Source organism: Scardinius erythrophthalmus, assembly GCF_964197995.2.
Source record: "Scardinius erythrophthalmus genome assembly, chromosome: 18".
Lineage (NCBI taxonomy): Eukaryota > Metazoa > Chordata > Actinopteri > Cypriniformes > Leuciscidae > Scardinius > Scardinius erythrophthalmus.
Genome location: NC_138238.1, coordinates 20,530,437 through 20,553,791, shown reverse-complemented (window position 1 = coordinate 20,553,791; position 23,355 = coordinate 20,530,437). Strand labels below are relative to the sequence as shown.

Below are 23,355 nucleotides of genomic sequence, written 5' to 3'. Positions count from 1 at the left end.
CGGAAGCCCGGAGTCCAGGCCAGCCCACTCCCCGTTCACCCCCAGAGAAGCTGAGCTTCCATGGGCGGGACATAATCGCAGCATTTATCCAATGACCGTCTAGTTTCGAAGCGCTGAAAAAAACTGTTCGAAGCAGCCCCATTGAAGTCAATGGAAGCTGGGCTTCAACAGGGAAATGCACTGTGACGCTACGGGAATGTATGAGAAGGAAATCGAGTCAGCCGACCTGTAACTGATTCTGAACGAACTCGTCTTTGAGACGAACGTTTTCTAACGCATTTTAGTCAATAATATGTTAATACAATAGTACATATTTGACCATTCATTTTTTGACATTATAAGGGAAGCCGAGCTTCCCTTGCAGTCTTAAAGAAATCGCCACTGCTATGTACATATACAGCCCTGGAGTTACTTGACTATCCAATATGAAAAAAGTAGGCTATACTGACATTGAAAAATATCTTCTTAATTTTGTGTGTAACTGTCTCTAGTATAATGAACAGACACAATTCAAGTTAAGACATTTTAATGACACCAGAAAGAACTCCAGGAGAAAAGGGATCAAAAAGGAACAGCAACAATGTAGAGAAGGATTCTTCCTGGCAACCTGTAACAGAGTGAAAAACAATGAGAAAAAGCAGTTAGGACTAAAGCTAAGAATAAAATTGTCATTACACTGGATAATATAATTAAAAATCTAACAACAATCAAAGGTACATCAGCTGGCAAACCATTTAATAGTTTAATAGGTTTAATAGTCTATTTAAAGGGAATGATTGTTGTGGGGAGTTTGCTCAAACTATGGCAGCGATACAGCGAATAGTTGTGCTAAAAGACGGCGCCGTCCGCGGAGTGCTTTCAAAGGCCAGTGAAAGCAGACTGTCAGTTAAATTGTAAGTAGATGCTAACTGTTTCTCATGGGTTCGTATGGTATTTTAAACATTTACAGGGGTAAGTCTGTGATTTTATTGCCATCCGAATCCATAATGTCAGTGTTTATTTTCACCCAACCCGCGTACATTTCTTAATTGCTTTTATAAAGAACACCGCTTTCTCAGTTAACGCAGTGAAGCAGCCCCTGCACAAGTGAATAATTGATTCTCGAGCCATCGATATCAGCAGATTCAGCAGCATCGCCACGGGTAGCACTGGGTAACGTCACACGTAAGAAGGAATATCTTTAGCAGCTTTCTAAGGTATACACGCCGGAACACGCCTATAAATGGTATACCTTTAGTTAAAGGGACACTTCACCCATTTGCATTAAGCTTTGCATTGTTAGAAACCCAGTCATACTATTGAATGGTCGTGCAACACTCTCTCATTTTCCCCTGAGACGGGAGAAATCTGTTATTTACCTCTTACACTTCCTCCTACAATGACGCAAAAATCGTCATTTTGCGTCATTGTAGGAGGAAGTGTTAGAGGGGGGGATTTCTGTTAAGACTACAGACACTAGTTTCTCATCTTTCCCAGGGTGGGGCGCGCTCACGCTACAGACCTATTACAGATCATTGGGTGGGACTTTACTCTCTGAAACTGAAAGCAATATCCTCCATCTTGTTTGAAGCTAAGCTAACAGGCGCTGTGGAGACAGATGTAAAGTTATGACAATAGCGGAGGAGAGTGCTCAATATGATATAGAAGAAGAGGATTTCGGAAGTCTGATGCTTGAATCAGGTGTTTGTGGCTACCTTTACAAGCCGCATTATAGCGAAGAGCAGCCGAGGCAGAAGACCTGCCTGCCGCGGACGAGGAGCCCGGACTGGCTCGAGTTAGGGCGGACTGGTGGCGCCGGTGATCTCACAATGCAGCTACGAACCGCTACGAACACAGAGATAGAGTCCGCCTGCGGCAAAGAATTTCAACGATGACAATTTCTCCTGGACGAAATCTCTGAATCAGACGAGGACACGGACGTTTGTGTTGAGAACTAGTTTCGCACCGCATATGTTCTGACTGAACATCCAGGCACCATGCAATAATTCACCTTTTCGAAAGAAATACAAACGAGGAGTAATGCACTATATGAGTTCGCCAACTAACTAGACATTTTGTGTGAATGTGAAATGAATTTCAAGCTCTGGTAGTAGCTAGCCTTGTAGACGGAAGAGTGATTTCTCTTATAGGCAGATATGCGCTTTCTGGATTAGTGGGAGTGGCTTGCGGAGCTGTGCAATGTGGTGCATTGTGGGAGTTGTTGTCTTTCATACAAATGCGTTCTGAAGTTATTTTTTGTCTTTTCTCGGTCACGAAGGCACCAAATTCAAAAATTATTTTACATTTCGACTACATATATGACCCACTTTAAATAAAAAACAATGTTCAAATGGGTGAAATGACCCTTTAAGTTATACCTTAAGAGTCTTCGTAGCATGCTAAGAGACAACGCTATCGGGAAACCCAACCCAGGTGTTTATGAATGAGACACTGAATTAATTGGTTTTAAAAGTGTTTGAATTAATGATTCAATTGAGTATCTTTTTTTTAAATAGACTGAAACATGTTATTCTGATGTATGTTATCGTGGTCTCCATTTTAAACAAAACAAAAATGATTTTAAACCAAATAGATTCTCAGTTTATCCTGAATTAGGAGCCGTTCACATATCGCGTTTAAAAACGTGTGGAAAGCGCTCTCTCCTTTCTACAAGCTCTTGCGCTCCCATGGCGTCTGTCGTTGCTATGCAACCATGAACTGCGCTCTCCATGATGACGAGGAAGTATCAGCAAAGGATTAATTGATTTCTAGCCCTTGCATTAGCTTTACTACTAGATATATTTATGGAGATGAGAAATAAAAACTCGCCCTGTACAGCTATGATCGGCTGTTCGGCCGAGTTTTCCATGTTGTTACGGAAAGGCCAAAGCTGATCGGTTGGTTTTTGTCACATGACCTGCGGTGCGCTTGTGGCATTCTGAAAAGTTGAGATGTTTTCATCTCGCTGTGGCATATGCGTGCCTGGAAAAACGAGCACGCCGCATCGCATGCGCGTCACTTCTATTATGGTATTACACTTTTACTATGGTTTGTTTGGGTTCATTCCAAATATCAACAGTTTCCAACAGCGTTTTTGAAATATTGCTTACCCCACCTTAATATCTGGCAGTTTTTTTATGTCCATCTATAGTTGCCATCATCTGAAGTCTTCACAAGTGAGGCTGGATCCAAACTGGAGCTGCTATAATCTCTAGTGAACTTGCTGAGCATCCTGAGATAGAAACAGGGAAGCAACAGGAGAAAGATTAGCATAGCTGCAGTTCATATTATTTCAGGCAAAAGATGATCATGTGCACTTTTTACTATTTCATCACATATTAACTGTAAAACAAGATTATGAGATGTGTTAATTGAATGCTTGGCTAAAGCAGGGCTCCAGACTAACTTTTTTTATTAGGAGCGCTGTAGCCCCTGACTTAAAATTTTAGGAGCGCAAGCAGAAAATTTAGGGGCACATCTTAAATCACCTTGCAATGCAATTATTCACATTTTCCCCCAAAATAACTGTATTACTGACAAATGCTTTGATAATAAATAGCCTTAACGTACAGAAATTACAATGTGCAGTTTTATTTTAAGTTCACAGGGCTCCAGACTAACATTTGAGGGCAGCGGCACTAAGTTCTACAGAAAGTATTTGGTAGCACTGTGGGATGACAAAGCACTGAGCTTAATTTGAGGTGTATAGATAAAGTTAACTTTAATTATTATCATTCATAATGTCTTAATATTAATTCAAAAGCAAAATGAGTGACAAAATATATATTAGGGAGTGAAAATAGCCAGTAAGCGTCCTCTGCAGCTATGTTTACAATAGTAATTTAATCTTTATCTTTTTTTTTTTTTTAAATAAGTGTGAGTTTCCCTACTTCTTGAAACTTTTAGTTTTATAAATAGGTCTTTAAAGGATGAACAAAAAATGTTTGGTCAACACATTATTAAAAATAACATTTAAATATGATAATATAGTTTTGAAGTGCTGGAAAAATATGTGTAGGCTACTGTTATAACCACAGTATACCATAGTTACAGTTAGTGTTACTACAGTAAATCCAAGGTGATTGTTGCTAATCTGTGGACCTAAAGCCTTCAATAACTTGTTCGCTCATTGCACATGTTTCTCCTGGTTTCCACGTCAGCGCTGTTTGATCTTATATGGTTTATAACAGAGAATTCTGCGTCAAATCTGAATGTTTCTCACTGGATCTCGCAGCAATGTTATTAATTCTGTCGCGAACTCAATGGATTTCTTCACTGGATCTCCACGATGTAACTGTTTCGCGTGATCGCGATTGGCCCGCGACTGGCGAGGAGCTCTGCGCTGTCTATTATTGGTTCGAACTATTAAACGGTCTGTGAAGCAGAATGAGTGCTGAGTAGCGCAGTTTTTTCCACTTTCATTTCGTTTTTATTTATTAACATGTCACGGCATACTCTATGCTTGAGGCTGAGATTGAGTGTTTAAACTGCGAAGTGCCTGCACTGTCTGCAAACTTCGTTTTCCCCGCAGTTCTGGGGTAGCCACTGCAACATTCGCAGCTCATGGAGTTCATCTCCTTACAGTACCTCAACCAGCTGAATTCTCGTAGCCAGTCTTCCCGAAAATAGTGGGTTCAGGCCTTTATCACCTTACAAACCTCTGACTCTGAATCATCATCATCCGATTGTGTCTGTCCGTGACATTGATATTTGTCTCCGTCTCCTTCCCACGGACGTTTACGCGCGCTCGATTATCTCTAGGACCCTCCCCCTCCACACATTAGCCAGTTACAGTGGCCATTCCCTATTCTTCTCACACTCATTGGCCTGCCACACATTCCAGATTCATTGACGCGCCCCTTCCACGTTTAACGTGAAAAAATAAAAAAATAAATTACTGGTCGCACATGTGCGACTGGGTGTAAAATTCAGTCGCACACTCTCAAATTTTGGTCGCAAAATGCGACCATTTGGTCGCAGTCTGGAGCCCTGTAAAGAGTTGTGTCTTTAGTCTAGATTTAAATTGGGAGAGTGTGTCTGAGCCCCGAACATTATCAGGAAGGTTATTTATGAAAGTAAAAGAGTAGCAAAACTCAAGAGCATAAAGATGTGAATTTGAGAACTTGTCCCCTGTAAAATACAAGTCCAAAGTTGAATTTAGAGATTTGCACTTGCAGAACGTGACTTAACGCATAGACAGTGATATTAAAATAAATAAATGATAACTCTGTAAACACCATACTAATTAAAAATAGACTACTATGTACAGTTAAGCGTTTTCCTCACATAGAAAACTGGTAGAAAACACTTAAAGGTTGCATGGTATGAAAATTTCACTTTATGAGGTTTTTTAACATTAATATGAGTTCCCCTAGCCTGCCTATGGTCCCCCAGTGGCTAGAAATTGTGATAGGTGTAAAACAAGCCCTGGGTATTCTGCTACGCCTTTGAGAAAATGAAAGCTGGTAATAATCATACATTTTTCTTGAGCGTCAAATCATCAAATTAGAATGATTTCTGAAAGATCATATGAAGCTGTGATGCTGAAAATTCAGTTTTGATCACAGGAATTAATTACATTTTACAATATATTCACATAGAAAACAGTTATTTAAAATTTGTTATATTATTTCACAATATTATTGTTTTTAATGCTGTCTTGGTGAACATAAGAGACTTCTTTCAAAACATAATTTTTTTACCAACACAATTAGTGTATGTTTGACATTAGTGTATGTTTGAAGTTTTACTTACTAATCATATGGTTCATAGCGCCTTAGAGATGATGATCAGCCCAACTCTGCTACGGTGGAGGCAAGGGCATCAACATTGAAGGATCTAGGAACACAACACACCATTTGTCACAGAGCCAACAATATTATTATATAATGGCAGGTTTATTACAAGTAAGAAGCTATAGCTAAGCTATATTATATATAAGCTACAGCAGAGGTGAAATGCTTTTCTGAGATGAGTTTCTGAATCTATTTGACCTGCATCTGGGCATGGAGTACCTACGGCCTGAGGGAAGTAGCTTGAACTGGCAGGACAAAGGATGACTAGGGTCAGCTGCAATCATAGACTGTAAAAAAATATGGACGTAGTGTCCGTGACGTCACCCGTAGGTTTCTGAAGAGCATTTTTGAAGCCTAAAGTGGGCGGAGCCATCCGTCGCCATCTTGGCCTTGCGTCACTCCCGGATAACAGAAAATAGGCAAACAGGCGGGGCGTGAGTGGAGCTGAGGAGCCTGGCCTGGCCATAGATATGAGCCTGGCTATCTGAAATCACCTAGCTCGACGTGATCGAGTTAGCTGATGATGTAAAGCCAATTAAAAGTTCCTGTTTTTGCCCTTCGAAATATTATAATAGTTAAATACATGGCTACAAGTGAGACTGTGTATTACTTCGAGAGTGTTTGTGTGTGACAGTGATATTTATGTGCATAACGTTACATGTCAGTCACTCTTTCATGGTCCGTCAGCGCGGCATCGCTCAAGTTCGTAGAGAGCTTATTCAGTCCATTTTAAATTCTGATTTTGGCCGCCTCTCAAATGGGTTAAACCGTTAAACCATAGATATATTGCCTTTGAAGTGCAAGTAAATGCGCTAGAAAATCCGCGCTCATTCATGGATCGATGTGCATTTATTGCACGGACGGAGAAAGCGCCGACGCCTGCATGATTTCATCTGACGGTCACGGTACATAAGCATATTATAATCCATCTGTTCCGTGAGAGCAGAACAAACGAGCCTTTATTGACGTTTTAAATTTGAAAACCCCAAAAAGCAACGGAATTGTCTGACATCCATTAGTGCATGTTCACAGAGGAAAACAACTGAAATACAGCGCTGGTTGTTCTCTCAAACGATACTCGACGACAACGACTGAATCCAAAGACGTGGGCTTTGTACCCAAGTATTAAATTGTATGAAATAATCCCGAAAAAAAGCACAAACACCGCAGAGAAGGCAAGTTCAGCAGCTAACATTTGCTGAGGTGAAGTGACGGCTAGTAACAGCAGACAAACAGCTAGCATTGACATCAGCGGGAATCCACCTGTCACTCAAGTGGCCACACCCTTAAATTTAAATATTAATCAACTAAACGGATGAGTTATAAATAAATTCACCCCCCTCACAGTTGTTATGAAGGGCAAAATTAGCTGTATAGACCAAAGCCACAGAGAGAACCAGGCTGTAAACATGTTTTTTTTCTGCTGTAAAGTTGGTAATTTTAACATGAGGGAGATACAGATTTGACTCACTTCTGCAGCCAGGCCAAGCGGCCAGTTAATGAATTGCAGTTTAACTCACTTCCGTGTTGGTTTCAAGAGAGAGACGGGGAGGTTGCCGCTTGGCTGCAATAGATAGTGCCTTCTTTGCCACTCTGTTGGAGTAGCTGCTAAATGTGTGAGAGAGGGGGAAAGTTAAAGCCTGCAATCTTGCTACACGTCCTAACTCTCTAATCGTTTTTTGTAGGAACCAAACCAGCAGATAAAACAGAAGGTTAAAACAGACTGAATAAAACAAGAATAAAACATTCTCATCAAAGTGGGGTCAATGTTAAAATTCCTCAGTCTACGGTAAAAATACATTCGCTGCTGGGCTTTGGCACAAACAGCATCAGTGTGTGATTCAAAACATAGCTTACTATCAATTATTGTGCCAAGGTTGTATTCTTGTATTATCTCAATAGGTTATGATAGTAAGGGGAAGAGGGGGCCTCTGTTTCCTAAAATCAGTAATTAATTCTTTAGTTTTGGATTTCCTAACGTTACCTACCTACCTGTATTTCCTACTTCTCCAGCAGTAGCTTTCTTCAGAAATGTTGAAGTCGTGGAGCTTTCCCTCTGTTATGGGTTATTTTGTTGCTGCTGAAATCACAGAACATTTTTTTTAATCAATATTTGTTTACCATTGATCTAGTTTCAACCATGTAACTTGTGTAAGTGTAAGTTCTCCATGTAAGTGACGTCACCGATTACATACGTTTATGTTTACGTTTGTGTAAAATAAATTAGCTCACTTCCAAGTAAAACCTTTACAAAACCTCTCATATACACATAAGAGGTGATTAAAAGCCCAAACTTTCATAAACAAAAGCTCAACCGAGTTAACGTTAACTTAGCTTAACCAGAGACAATTTATATGGCTTAACTTAGCTGCTAACGTTACCTTCTCTGAAAACGGTTGAGATGCTAACGGACTTTTTCCGAAGACACAAAGCCATGTCTATAAAAGTAAATATTCAACATAAGCGTATCAATTACAAGTAAGAGAAGTGTCAAGAACAGTTGTGTGTATTATCCGTGTGATTTTAGAGACTTATATCACCTGAAAGCAGTGAATTTGAAAACAACAGCGAGAGAGGGAGTTTTCCTGCTTACCAGTCGCAGTGGTCCCGCGGCGTTTCCATGGCAACTCTGCGCCGCGGCCGCTCCAGTGTTTGAAAGCGACTTGAAAGTTCACAAGCACAACGCGACATCGGCCTCCCGTATAGTGGGCCGACCTAAAGCCGACGTAACGGAGCTGGGAAATAGAGCACTGACTGACAAGAGATCTGCCTACGCCTGGCCGACGCCTTTGCGATGTTATAGGGAGGGAGGCCGACGCTCGATGTTGGGCCAACGTCGGCCCGACGTACGTGTGCTATCTGGGTAGTCATTTGCATAAAACACACCCAAACCATCTCCATATAAGGGCTTCCCGCAAACGCTTTCCTTACAGCCTTTTGTCACTCTCATCAAATTTGCCGCTGTTTGCAAAGTCGGCAATTAAAAATATTATTCCGGGAGTAAATCCGCTACATTGTTCCGCGAGTTGCGCCTAAAATTGCTATGATTGACAGTGATAACCGTAGCAACGGACTGGACAAAAATTTGTCAAAATAGACAAGTGTGCATTAAAGGGGAAATGAAGCAGTCAATCAAGTTTACATGATTTACAAGATGGATTTCCACTTTAATCAACAATTATATAAGAAACATGACAAATGTAAACATATAAAAGAAAAAAAAGAAAAACCGCTATATCTTTTGCTGCCAGGGCGCTGCCATTGTGTGCAGTATTCTAAAGTGTGACGTCACGGGGTTGGTTGGCTTTAATAAACCTGGCTGAATGTATTAATATCACGACGTCAAACTGTCTACACCACGGAGTTTTGACCGCGAACAACTAACGTTAGGTACAGTCATTATTAGCTAACAGCTGTAAGCATGAACTAGCTAACACTAACTTAGTGTTTAGCTAACTTTAGTGGAGTTTATTAGTACCAGACAAAAAGACGACGTCTAACGTTAACGTTACCCAGCTAACAATGACCTGGCGGTCCACCAGCGTTTTTTGGGCGGCACAAAGTCAGCGGCTTGACACGGTCGGACCTCCGGCGGTACACCATCGGCAACCCGACCAATCTGAAAATCCCGTCGGTCTGCCAGCGTTTTTTGGGTGGCACGCCACCAGCGGTTTTCCGCGGATGGGCCACCGTCGGCACATCAGTGGCAAGCCGATAGACGGTCCCAGGCCCGGCTCCACGGGGGGGCCAGGGTGGGCCTGGCCCACCCAATCAGAAGCTTGGCCCACCTTGGCCCCACACCACATAACAGCCAATCACAAAATTGTTCAATCTTCAATCGCTGCACAGTGCACACGCACCATGTTCCTATGCAGTGAAACATAACATCGCCGAGCAGAGAGGGCACTGACAACGCGCTGACCGACAGGACAGAGCAGGGTACTTTTAATATGAAACAAAGTCTCAACTTTCAAATTTGGTCATTTTTTTAACGCAATTTAAACAATAAATACCGTTTTGTGGCTTTTTAATGTGTCTGACAGATCGCTGTAGAGCCTCAGTTAAAGCTATAGCTTGGTGAACCGATCATCTCTTCCTTCTAGTTCATTTATAGTATTAAATAAACATAAATGAACATCAGAAAGAATGTTGTTTTAACCGCGGAAAGACGTCAGTAAACTCCGTTTTTCAAATTCAAATCCTCCGACGTTAATCTACTAACTCTCCTGACTGCTTTGTCGGACGCAGATGGCGGATTATAATTGGTCAGATCGCCTGTCAATCAAACTCCCTGCGAAGTTTGAATCTTCATGATGATTTGTAATCAAGAGTTACCACACTCTGTAGCCTAATAAAACACAACATGCACAGATTTCTCGTCCTGAGAGGAAAACCTTGTATTTTTAGCTCATGAAAAAGCAATAACACATGAACTAGACATGGGTGAGTTTGTAACAGAATTCTCTAAAATGGGTAGAAAGCTAATGTTGTAACTTAGTGATGAAGTAGATCTTTTTCAAGACCTGCCCCGTTTTCCTCAAATCTAAAGTTACTAAACTGATACAAGATCTGTCATGTGGTAAAAAATAATAAAAATAAAAATCTAAATATAGGCTACATAAGAATGTAAAAATAAAAATGTAAAAAATAACAATGGACACAAATCTGTAATGTTATACTACATTAACAGACGTGAGAATAATTCTTCAGAAAAACAGCATTTCAGATAAAATTAACATTTTTAGTTTGTAACAGTTTTCTAAAATGAGCAAAAAGCTGTTGCAAATAGTGATGTAAATAGTTATTTTAAACGACCTGTATGGGATCAAATTCCCGCCAAATATATAGCGGTCGCGTATAAAATAATAATAAGCGTGAATCAAAAATTAAAAAACACATGTAAAAATATATTGCACAAACTGAAAAAAAGAATGCAAAATGATCAGAATAGCAAACAACGTGGTCACGGATCAAAATATAATAAGCGTGAATAAAGAAATAACAAGCATGAATAACAACTTTAAACACATTAAAAGTTATTTTGCACAAAACTTAAACTTATGGTCATGCTTTGTTAAAAAGTATGGTTTTATTACTGTGTACTTTGTGCTTTCTTGCATTTTCTGCTCATATTTTACTCTTTTGAACGCTTGTGATGTTTTTCTCTTCGCTCTTCTTTCTATGTTCTGCACTTGCTCTTCCAAATGTTGCAGTTCGAGTTTCATGTAAATTAGGGCGGGCTTAAGCGTCACCATTGGTCCACTAGTTCTAGATTGACAGATACTACTCTAGCCAATCAATCGAAGAGGGGAGTTGACGTCACACTAATGCGACTCGTGGTACAAGCTGTTTATGTTTGTACAATTTCTTCAATTCCATTATAATATACTAAAATTTTATTTTTCTAATACTTTTATATACTGTTCAATTTCTTATTTGTGCTATAATAAATTAATTATTTTCGCTTGGCATACCAGCGTGATTGCGTCACCGCCATAGACTGTAAAAAAATAGGTCACCGCACACTTCAGTGGGTGGTGCGCGCCCGTGAAGCACTTCATTCTGAGTAAATATAACAACAAAGAAGCACTGCTGCACTCTCTTTTATTTCATTTTTCTTTAATCATTATACTCCTTTTCAGGAGTGCTACACTTACAAGGGAAGACGGCAGTTCAATTTAACTTTACAAAGACTTTCAAGCAGTAAAGCTATCTGAACTCTGGACATAAATAATTAAATTCATTTTTTTTTAGATACATGAGAATGTTAATGTGCACACTGGTAATTGGTGTTAAACAATATTACTTGGCTCATGATGTCAATATGTTAAGGCTGCTGTAAGCGAAACATCATTATGAAACACTACAATTCGTTGCAAAAAGTTAAAAACGGCCATTGTCTGAAGACTTTAGGACTTTGACCTGTCGCCGCTACGCATTGCCTACCTTTTTTATTAACCTCGCCAAATTTGACAAGATTATTGAAAATGATTGTGTTACAGAGAAGATATACAGAAACCAGTTGAATTTAATACAGTGATTTATTACAAACTTACTGTGTTTACTTACATAGCAACATAATTGCATATTACTTTAGAATTAATGTTTTAAATATAGCTTAAAATTTGAATACAGCAACATCTCCATCAGCGATAGGTAACGTTGTTTCTAGAGTGCCGCTGTCTTGCAGAGTTTAGCGTCAACTCCGATTAAAAACCTCACCTGTCTTAAATATCCTAAAGACGATGATTAGCTGGTTCAGGTGTGTTTGATTAGGGTTGAAGGGGCTAAACTCTGCACACAGGACCGACATTACACATCCTTGTTATTGATTAAATATGAAAGTAAAACGGCCAGTAGGTGGTGGCTGCTTGGAGAAGATCGACGCTCCCGGTGCCAGGTCAAGTGCATTAGAGGTGAATGATGGATCATCAGACAGGCATTAATGTAACGGGTCGTTGTTAGGATGACGAATTTAACTATACCATATTGCCAGGTATACGTATACCGGCAACAGTTTGAGTTGCAGGCACACATGCAGCTTAAAGGTGTCCTGTTGATGGTCGTCTTCCCCTGTATAACAAGTTTTTTTTTTTTTTTTTATAGTTTTTTTTTTTTTTTTTTTATTGAAATACAATAATAACAAAACATATTACATACAAGAGTACACATAACCATACATGTCCATACATGTCAGGGGTAGAGAATAAAAAAAGAAAGAAAAAAAAAATAGAAAGGCTTTTTACAAAAAAAGCTTGTACTTGTCAAACAGCTGTGTAGTTTTCACCCCTGTATAACAAGTAAGCATCAGTAGCCACAAGTCGCATTGGTGTGATGTCAACTCCCCTCTTCGATTGATTGGCTAGAGGAGTATCTGTCAATCTAGAACTAGTGGACCAATGGTGACGCTTAAGCCCGCCCTAATTTACATGAAACTCGAACTGCAACATTTGGAAGAGCAAGCGCAGAACATAGAAAGAAGAGCGAAGAGAAAAACACCACAAGCGTTCAAAAGAGTAAAATATGAGCAGAAAATGCAAGAAAGCACAAAGTACACAGTAATAAAACCATACTTTTTAACAAAGCATGACCATAAGTTTAAGTTTTGTGCAAAATAACTTTTAATGTGTTTAAAGTTTTTATTCATGCTTGTTATTTCTTTATTCACGCTTATTATATTTTGATCCATGACCACATTGTTTGCTATTCTGATCATTTTGCATTCTTTTTTTCAGTTTGTGCAATATATTTTTACATGTGTTTTTAAATTTTGATTCATGCTTATTATTTTTTTATACGCGACCGCTATATATTTGGCGGGAATTTGATCCCATAGACCTGTCCCTTTTTATCAAATCTAAAAATCTAAAGTTACTTAATTGATGTACAGGATCTGTTAAGGGGTAAAAAAAATATATATATATAATATAATATATATATATATTACAAACGCAACTTACTAATTAGGACTAAATTGAGCAAGTCATCGTGAAGATGCAAAAAACAACGCAAGTGCTCAAAATACAAAAAAAAAAAAGTTCAGGCATTGTTCAGAGTAGCATAAGCCCGACAAGCGAGGATTTAAAGGAAAAGGAAATCTCTCTCTCTCTCTCTCTCTCCCCCCCCCTCTCTCTCTCTCTCTCTCTCTCTCTATATATATATATATATATATATATTTATATATAAATAGCTATAGTGTTACTAAATACAAATAGTAAAAAAAAGAAAACTAAAAAAAATACACCCGGCCCACCTGGAACATCACTTGGCCCACCTTCCATCTCATATCTGGAGCCGGGCCTGGACGGTCCACGTTTTTCTGAGCACTTACATGACATCTTTAATTTATAAATGTATATTTGTTTTAATTTATTTTTACAGTTAAAAAGAATATGAAAGCACAAAATAAAAAAATGGTGAAACTGACCTAATAGCTGTAACTATATCAAAAGCAAGTGTTGGTGGTATAAAAAAAATACTGCCTATGAGCATTTTTAGCACGCGTTCAAATGAAATATGGGGCTTGAGTGTTCGTAAAAACAATTAAAAAAATCTGAAATTATAAAAAAGCCACAATTGTCCCACTATCACGTGCAGGAGTGGTAATTTGCACCTATGAATGGGTCATAGAACTTCAAAATGAGTTTTAAATTCATGATTTAATAATGAGATTTTTATTCAAGTAAGGTTCTAATTCTAAGATGTTTATGTTTGTAAATGCTGTGTGACTGTGACGCGTTATAATGTGCGTGCGCGTGAACACTCGAGTCGCCTTCAAACCATAGACTCAAACACTGGAGCGGAGATGAGTTGCCATGGAAACGGCGCGGCACCGCACTACCTCAACTGTCAGCAAAACTCCGTCTCTCGCTGTTGTTTTCACTGCTTTCAGGTGAGTTTAGCCTCTAAAATCACACAAATAATACACACAACTGTTCTTGACACTGCTCTTATTTATAATTGACACGCTTCTGTTGAATATTTACTTTATAGAAATGGTTTAGTGTCTTCGAAAAAGTCCGTTAGCATCTCAACCGTTTTCAGAAGAGGTAAGTTAACGTTAAGGTTAGGCTAACTTTATAGCTTGCTTTTGTTTATGAAAGTTTGGGCCTTTAATCACATCTTATGTGTAGATGAGAGGTTTTGATAGTTTTGTAAAGATTTTGCTTGGAAGTGAGCTAATTTATTTAAAATAAACGTACTGTTAATCGGTGACGTCACTTAAGTTAAGTTACATGGAGTGCTAAAATTAGCTGAAACTAGCTCAATGGTTAACAAATATTGATAAAAATTGTTCTGTGATTTCAGCAGCAACAAAATAATCCCTCTACAACAGAGGGAAGCTCCACGACTTCAACATTTCTGAAGAAAGCTGCTGCCAGAGAAGTGGGAGACACAGGTGAAGTGAGGAAGCTCTTTAAATAACTTCATCCATTTTCATATCTGGAGAAGATGTTATTTTTCCCAAAAATACTAGTTAATGTTATCACATTGGACTGAAACTTAGTGACTTTTTGTTCACAAAGGGTATAACTGCTTCTCAAATATTTGACAATTTTTGTTCTTTTTTACTACACATGTGGTGTTCCTGGTCAAAAATGACTGGCCTACAAAAATAGCTTATAAATCACTTGTTATGCTATATTATCACCCAATTTTGGATTCAATCTTTTGTCAACTTGTTCTCTTGCAATTAGGACTGGTTTTATATTTCTATTTGCATCTGATTAATCGTAGGCCTCATTTATCTGAGAGAAGGCATTTATGAATAATTTTGGAAATATTAAATAAAATATGAAAACATTTGCACTGTTATATCAAACTATTCTACTTTAATGTTTCACAAGGAAGTTTGATTTGTTTTGTGTGTCTATGAATGTCAGACGGATGAATTAATATTAGATGCAGGTCAGGGCAGGATCAAGTTTCTCTCTGTGAAAAAGAATGTGTGTAATACTCAAAATAGTTTGTGTGTTTTAATGTGTGTGTGTGTTTGGGTAGCGTCTGTATGCATTTGGGTAGTGTGTGTATGCATGTATCGACACATGCACAGGTCCAAGGGCTCGATGTTTGCAAGCACACATGCACATATGTGTACATGAACATAATGCACATGTTCATATTTTACTTAATATTTCCAAAATTATTCATAAATGCCTACTCTCAGATAAATGAGGCCTACCATTAATCAGATGCAAATAGAAATATAAAACCAGTCCTAACTGCAAGAGAACAAGTTGACAAAAGATTGAATCCAAAATTTGGTGATAATATAGCATAACAAGTGATTTATAAGCTATTTTTTGTAGGCCGGTCATTTTTGACCGGGAACACCACAAGTGTTATAGGGTTTTGAACACAACACAATGGGCCCTATCTTGCACCCAGCGCAATTGACTTTGTACGCCGACGCATGTTTCATTTCCCTCATTCCCTCATTTCATCTTTTCCCTCCACAGACGCACGTCGGTAAATTAGGGAATGAACTTGCGCTCCCAGGGGCGGTTCAGCGCAAAGAGGAGGCGTGTTCCGGCACAAACGTTCCCTCATGCTATTTTGCAGGTTTAGAAAACAATTCCGCCACTGACCGAAAAAAAATAGTTTAAAGTCAGTGGCGCGTTGCGCATGTTATTCATATGCTATTTTAAGGGCGCATGCTTGGCCGTAATCAATGAAACGTGAGCACAACGCGCACACACTTTGATTCTCTCATCTACACAGAAGCAGCAGTAAAGGAGCAGGGCTACATAAAGTCTATACTGGACTTCCCTTCATCTTTTACGCGCATTAATATCATCCTTATGGAAGAGTCCTGGTGGTAAGTTGGGGTTAGTCTTGAGCAGGAGTAAGTGCTGTGGGGTAAGAGCTTCCAGATCATTAATATCATTGGAAGGCATGGTAATAGGCCTACTATTCAGAATGGCTTCACATTCACAGAAGAACGTCTGAAGACCTTCCACATCCAAGTTTTGTTCTCTCAGTGTAGCACCCATGATTTTCCTGTTGGACCGGATGATTCTCTCCCACACCCCTCCATGGTGGGATCCGGATGGTGGATTGAATAACCGTCTAATGTCACGTTGGAGCAAGCTGTTCTCGATTTGTGAAGTATTCCACTCCTTTATTGCCTTTCTGAGCTCATGATCAGCTCCAACAAAGTTGGTCCCATTATCAGATCTCATCTCCTTCACCTGACCTCTTCTCGCAATGAAGCGACACAGAGCTTGAATAAAGGAGAATAAATTTATATTTGAATAAATATCACCCCATATCTTTTTACAGATGATCTTCCACGTTTAATGTTGAATGGCCCAAATAGATCCACTCCAGTTCTGGTGAAGGGTGGCTCGTCTGGTACAACTCTGTTTCTTGGTAAGTCCGCCATCATTTGTGTGCCTGATGCACCATGTTGTCTTTGACAGATAGTACACCGTGACAGCATTCTTCTGATTGACGAGGGAGCATCGAGAATCCAGTACTTTTGACGTACATGAGACAAGACATGATTACGTCCACTGTGTCCCAGCCGCTCATGCGAATCCTGGAGAATCAGATCAGCCACACGATGGTACTTAGGCAGGATCATCGGGTGCTTGGCTTTGGCTGGCATGGATGCTCGATTGAGCCTCCCTCCAACATGAAGGATTCCCTCTTCAAGTTGTGGATTCAGTCTGAAGATTCGACTACTCTTCTTCTAAGAGCAGATATCTCTTCCTGAAACCTACTTTGCTGACAATGGCTGATGATATCCGTCTCAGCTTGTCGCAGATTGTCCACGGTCAGGTAAGTCTGTTTGAGACTCTTTTTGTAGCTCAACATCTCCCTGTTCACCCGTTGTTGATCACTGGACAATCCATTCATCTCCTTTCTCTTCCTTGACAGGTTTACCAGGGTTCCCTTGAGTTGTATGAGCCTTCACAGCCTTCTTGAGGTGTATCCATGAAGAATAGTATTGAATTAGTTGTTGCATTGCATCAGTGCTTTCTTCTGCTGTTGTAGCATTCAGGGATGTGATTTTTCCGGATTAATCCGGAATTCCGGATTTTCCGACCTGAAAATGTGACCTACGTGAATCATGCAGATCTGTAAAAAAAATATCTCACAGCCGTCACCATGGTAACCTGGGACGGAACCACAATCGCCGTCCCCGCGCAACAGGGCCACACCGGGCGCTTTTTTCACGTCAGTTTGGGTGACAAATTCATCTGAAGCCTATTTCATAGGTTAATGTGAGGGACAGAAGTCTATTTACATCATTAAAGTTTACGAAAACTCGTTTTCCCTCCTCTGCGGCTGTCAATCATTCTCCATTCAGTATTCAAACAGCGCGCGCGCCTCTTCCGGTTACAGCAGCATGAGCATACATGCACGGTAAAACTCTCTCCAATATGATATTCACATTATAATGCTTGATCTGTAGAGAAAAGGCTGTGGATTTGCATAAAATGACTTTATTTTGTTGGAGTTTGTTGCTGTTTTTAAACGACTCGCTACCGTGTGCCTGTTAGATCACACATCACAAGGACTATGAATCGGCATCAAACGCACAATAACTGGAATTTAAAACTGTGAAGAAACAAATGATCAATAAACTGTTGGACAGATAGACACTAGGATTTGTGCGCTCGACATTTCTTCGCTTTGTGCCATGAACTTTTAAATGCGCACTTGTGCAGCGCAGCGCTGAACACTGTGACTCCATGTTGCTTTAAGCACATCATTCTGCACCCGCGATGCGCATACGCGCTTTGTGCGCTCTGTTTTGAAGCGTTTCATATTTTCCTGCTTTTTTGTCCTTAGCCAATCACATGCCTGAGCATTGACAAGTATGCCTTTCTTGACCTCAGGATCTTCAGCTGTGAGCTCTTCTAGGTGATCATGTTTGTCTGGCCATTCCCTTTCAGGTTTACTGAGGAAGACAGGCCCTGCAATCCAAACTTCGTTCTTCATGAAGACACTCACCTTTTGCCCCCTGGAGGCGCAATCAGCAGGATTCAACTGAGTGTTGATGTAGCTCCATTGCTGCACTTTTAATGCTTGCAAAATTATGGCAATCCTGTTCACCACAAATGTCTTAAATCTGATGTTCTCATTTGCTAAGTACTTGAGTACGGCAGTACTGTCCGTCCAAAACCTGGAATCTGACAGTGGCAACTGTAGTTCTTTCTTCAGCATGACATCCACCTTCACAGCTAAGGCAGCCGCCGTCAGCTCCATCCGCGGGATAGTTGGTGGTTTGAGAGGGGCAACCCTTGACTTTCCCAAGACAAATGAACAGCATATTTGGTTGCTACTGTTCTTCTGGACTAAGTAAGTAACAGTACCATAGCCTGTTTCGCACGCGTCACAAAAGTGATGCAGCCGAGCTTGCACTGTGTTCCCAAACTCAGGTGGTTTAAAGCACCGATCCACCTTAAAGTCAGTGAGCTGTTGAAGTTCTTCAGTCCACTCTGTCCATTGTTGTGCGAAATGTTCTGGCACATTGTCATCCCAGCCTGTTCTTAGTCTACACAATTCTTGCAGGATGTTTCTAGCAGGCAGTATGACTGGCGACAACATTCCCAGTGGGTCGTCGACTGAACACATCGTAGACAGGATTCCTCTCCTGGTAAGAGGCTTCTGCTCTATGTGCACGTGGAACTTGAACTGATCTGACCGGATACACCACTGTACTCCCAAAGCTCTCTTGATGGCGAGTGAATCCTGGTCAAGATCGAGATCTTTGACTTCTGTTGCCCGGTCCTCAAATTTTTAACAACACATTTCGATTGTTCGTCGTCCATTTTGTCAGTCTAAAACCTCCTGTTTGACAGATGGCCTTCAAGTCTTGGAGTAGTCTGACTGCTTCTTGTTCAGTGGCAACTGATCTCAAACAATCATCTAGATAAAAATGATTTAAGACTGTATCCACTACTGCTGCACCAAACATGTTCTTGTTGTCCTCGGCACACCTTCTCAATGCATTACAAAACACCTGTAAGCTCGATAAAGTCATCACCTTCTAGGCTACTCACTTCTAGGTCTGATACAGCTTTGCATGAGACTGTCTTTTGGTCTCCCATAGTAGTGAGTAGGATGTTCACATTTTTTCCTTGCAGGTGAAGGTCGTTCGCCAGCTTGTTAGTGCAGAAGGAGGCATTACTCCCTGGATCCATGAATGCATAAGTCAACACCTTGTTGCCTATCTTTGCCTTTACTCTCACAGGAACGATGGCGAGGACACTACCTGTACCCCCGACCCCAGTCTGAGAGCATGCTTCCCCTGCATCCACGAATCCACTGACAACGGTTTACTCTTTCTTTGGAGACTCCTCATTTTGCTTCTCCTGTGAAGCCTCTTCCTTTGGTAAGTCTTTAAATTTCTGCTTTATGTGTAAGAGCGTAGGGTGTGTCGCTGAACATATCTGACAGCTCTTCTTTTCTTCACAGGCATTACTCATGTGTCCTCCTATAAGACAACTGAAACCAAGTCCTTTGCTCTTAAGGAATTCAAGCTTTTCTTTGTGCAACTTTCTTTGGAGTTTCTTGCACTGTTCCATGGTATGATCTCCCAGACAGAAGATACAAGGTTTCATGAAGGCTTTGTCCATGTTTGTTCCCTTCTCCTGAGCTTTCTTGTTTCCAGCACCAGCAGCATCTTTCTCAGCGTTTTGTTCTTTTACTTCAGTGGCTAGTGTTGTGATATTTTTCTTTCCACTTGACCTTTCAGTCTGACGCTTTGTTTGTCCTGAGATTTCACCAAACACAGGGTGTGCTGCCATTTCAGCCTGTGTGTTGACAAATGACACTACGTCTTTGAACTTTGTCCGCCGATCTTGCTTTTTCTGAATGTCTATGGCGACACTCCTGAATCTCTCTCTCAGCCTGTGGGGGAGCTTTGAGATGATCATGCGCATGTTAGCAGCATTTTCCATCTCTTCTAAGTACTGCAGATCTGACATTGCATTATTGCAGTTTGTCAAAAAGAGGGCATATGCTTCAAGTGCCTTGGTGTCATCTGCTTTAATGGCAGGCCAGTTTAAAGCCTTGTCTAGATATGCCATGGATATCTTATATTAATCACCAAAGCGTTCCTTTAGAAGTCTCTTGGCTTCAGGGTAGCCCTGATCTGGATCCATATGAAAACAGCTGCGCACTAAGTCATTAGGCTGTCCATATGTGTGCTGTTCTAGATAGTAAAGCCGATCTTTGCTGTTTTCAGTCTTACTTTCTATGCGGTGCTCAAAGGCTCTCATGAAGAGACGGTTTTTTTTACAGGTTCCACTTGCAACAGTCATGCAGCAGCAACGATGAGCAATCCACTTAGCACTCACCAGCCATGAGCACAGCGCATGATAAGGCTAGTAGCCGAAAGTCGGCTAGTTTTTCCGATTTACAAAAAAGAATGTAAGCTGAAGTTAGAAGTTAGCAGTTAGCAGGTAAGAAAACCGTTCGCTTCCACAGCTCTCAACATCTGAATCACATAATGAGAATCAACGTAATGTAGCCGGAGTTTGGCCGGTACACTATTTTACCATATGTACTAAATCCTATAAGAACATGAATTCTAGTATGCTTTTAACCTTTTAAGTATTATTTAACATTTTAACCATTACATGAACTTCTAAATGAAATTATTTACCTTTTTAACATGAACTCTTATTCACATTACTATGAATTGTACTTTGGCCTCTACACTAATTAAGAAATAATTTTCTGTATATTCTTTCTCTTTTCTGCATTTCACCTCTGCTGTAGCTTCTTTCCTTTTATTAAAACCTGTCATTGTATAATAATATTGTAGGCTCTGTGACAAATGGTTTGTTGTGTTCCTAGATCCTTCCATGCTGATGTCCTGAACCGTAGCAGAGTTGAGCTGATCATCATCTCTAAGGCGCTATCAACCAGATGACTAGTAAGTAAAACCAAGCCAAAGAAAAATGTACACTTGTGGACAATAAAGGAACTAAACTAAAACTTCAAACATACTCTAATGTTGTTGCTAAAAATATATATTTGTTTTGTAAGAAGTATCTTATGCTCACCAAGACTGCATTTATTTAATTAAAAATACAGTAAAAACAATAATAATGTGAAATAATATTAAATATTAATAATATTAAAACATTTAAATAACTGTTTTCTATGGAGAAGCATCACATTATCCTTCAGAATTCATTCTAATATGATGATTTGATGAAACATTAATGATTATTATCAGTGTTGAAATCAGTTGTGCTGCTTCATATTTTTCATTTTCAGGATTATTTGATGAATAGAAAGAAAAAAAAGCATGTATTTGAAACAGAAATCTTTACTCTCAATTAAATGCATCCTTGCTGAATAAAATATGAATTTCTTAAAAAAAAAAAACTTTTGAGTTTAGTAGTGTAAACTACCATTTATATATGTTCGGTCTATTTAACAATTAATCCTGGAGAGAGAGAAAAGAAAATGGATTAAACTGTTACACTGGTTTTCACAGAAATATTAAGCAGCACAATTGTTTTCAACATTGATAATACTCAGAAATGTTTAGGACGTTTGCATTGTGAGAATGTATAGTATTCAAATATAAAAATGCTGACTTGTTAGGTCATGTTTTCTCATTAAAATCAGATGATTTCCTATTAATTCAGTAGAATGTAAGGGAATAACTCTAGAATAACCTTCCTGATAATGTTTGGGGCCCAGAAACATGATCCTAATTTAAATCTAGATTAAAGACACATCTCTGGAGCCAAGCATTCAATTTACACATCTCATAATCTTGCACAACAGTTAATGTGATGAAATAGTAAAAAGTGCACATGATCATCTTTTGCCTGAAATAATATGTACAGCAGATATGCTAATCTTGCTCCTGTTGCTTCCCTGTTTCTATCTCAGGATGCCCAGCAAGTTCACTAGAGATTACAGCAGCTCCAGTGTGGATCCAGCCTCACTTGTGAAGACTTCTAATGACACCAACACTCACAAAGACTTCAGATGATGGCAACTATAGATGGACACAAAACTGCCAGATATTATCCTTATATTGCATTGGCCCGGTTTCACACACAGGGCTTAGATTAAGCCAGGATTAGGCCTTAGTGAAATTAGGATATTTAAGTAGCTTTTTAAAATGTACTTTAGAAAAAAAAAGAAGGAAAAAAAAACATTACTGGTGTGCATCTTGAACCAAAACAATGGCACTGAAATATTTTAAGATATGTGAGTGCAAGTTGCTTCCAGTTAAGACAGTTCAAACATGCATTTTAGTCTGGGACTATCTTAAGCCTTTTCTGTGGAACCGGGGAAGGTTTGCATGACAGTTTTGCTGACAAATAAACAGGAATATCTCAGTACACGTAACTCAGAGAAACATTGTTCTAACATATTACCAACATTGCGGGTTGAAAATCTGCAAACTTACCCTTTAAAAATGTTGAAGGATAGCAATTAGGACTTTAAACTCATTATTTGTATTATTTTATGGACATTACTTTGTTGCCAGAAGATGCTCTCCAGTGAGTAGCAGTCGCCTCTGGCTGATTAAAGGATATTTTGCGATTGTATAACCTTGAACATGCATATTTGTAAAGCTGCTATGGAACGATTTGTATTGTGAAAAGCACTATATGGTTTTACTATGGTACAACTGTACCAACCATGTTATTATTTTTTATTTTTTTTTAAACCATGGTTCAAGTAGTAATATACATATGGTTATAGTCATGATTACCATAATTTTACTGCAATTACTACAGCAATATAATATTCAGCAATAATATTGCTGTAATAATTGCAGTAAAATTATGGTAATCATGACTATAACCATATGTTTTTAAACCTTTTTGTTGTGAAACCATGGTTCATTTTGTTAGCAACTATGGTTTTACTGCAAATGCTGTGGTAAAACCATGGTTCATTTTTATAAGGGTACAAATTATCCTACAATGTACTTGACTTAATAGTCACATTGGATAAAATAATCTGATAAATGTTATGCAAATGTATCCATTTCATCTGTTCACTGAAAATTAATTTAATAAAAACAAATTTGCAACTGCTATTGAGACTGGTGTACATTGCTTTTTTTTATTTTATTATCAAACTGTCT

The 23,355-nt window shown here is 39.3% G+C and overlaps 2 long non-coding RNA genes across 2 annotated transcripts; one reads left to right on the top strand and one right to left on the bottom strand.

The window, feature by feature from the left end:
• LOC308706620 lies at positions 1-8,586 on the bottom strand. The gene is made up of 6 exons (XR_014032055.1): positions 8,368-8,586; positions 7,767-7,854; positions 7,295-7,382; positions 5,734-5,817; positions 3,095-3,211; positions 1-607 (listed from the first exon to the last, which is right to left on the bottom strand). It is a non-coding gene; the product is annotated as an uncharacterized lncRNA (long non-coding RNA).
• A 7,936-nt stretch (positions 8,587-16,522) lies between these two features.
• Positions 16,523-22,305, top strand: LOC308706585. Its single transcript, XR_014032050.1, has 3 exons — positions 16,523-16,646; positions 21,090-21,168; positions 22,143-22,305. It is a non-coding gene; the product is annotated as an uncharacterized lncRNA (long non-coding RNA).
• The last annotated feature ends 1,050 nt before the right edge of the window (positions 22,306-23,355 follow it).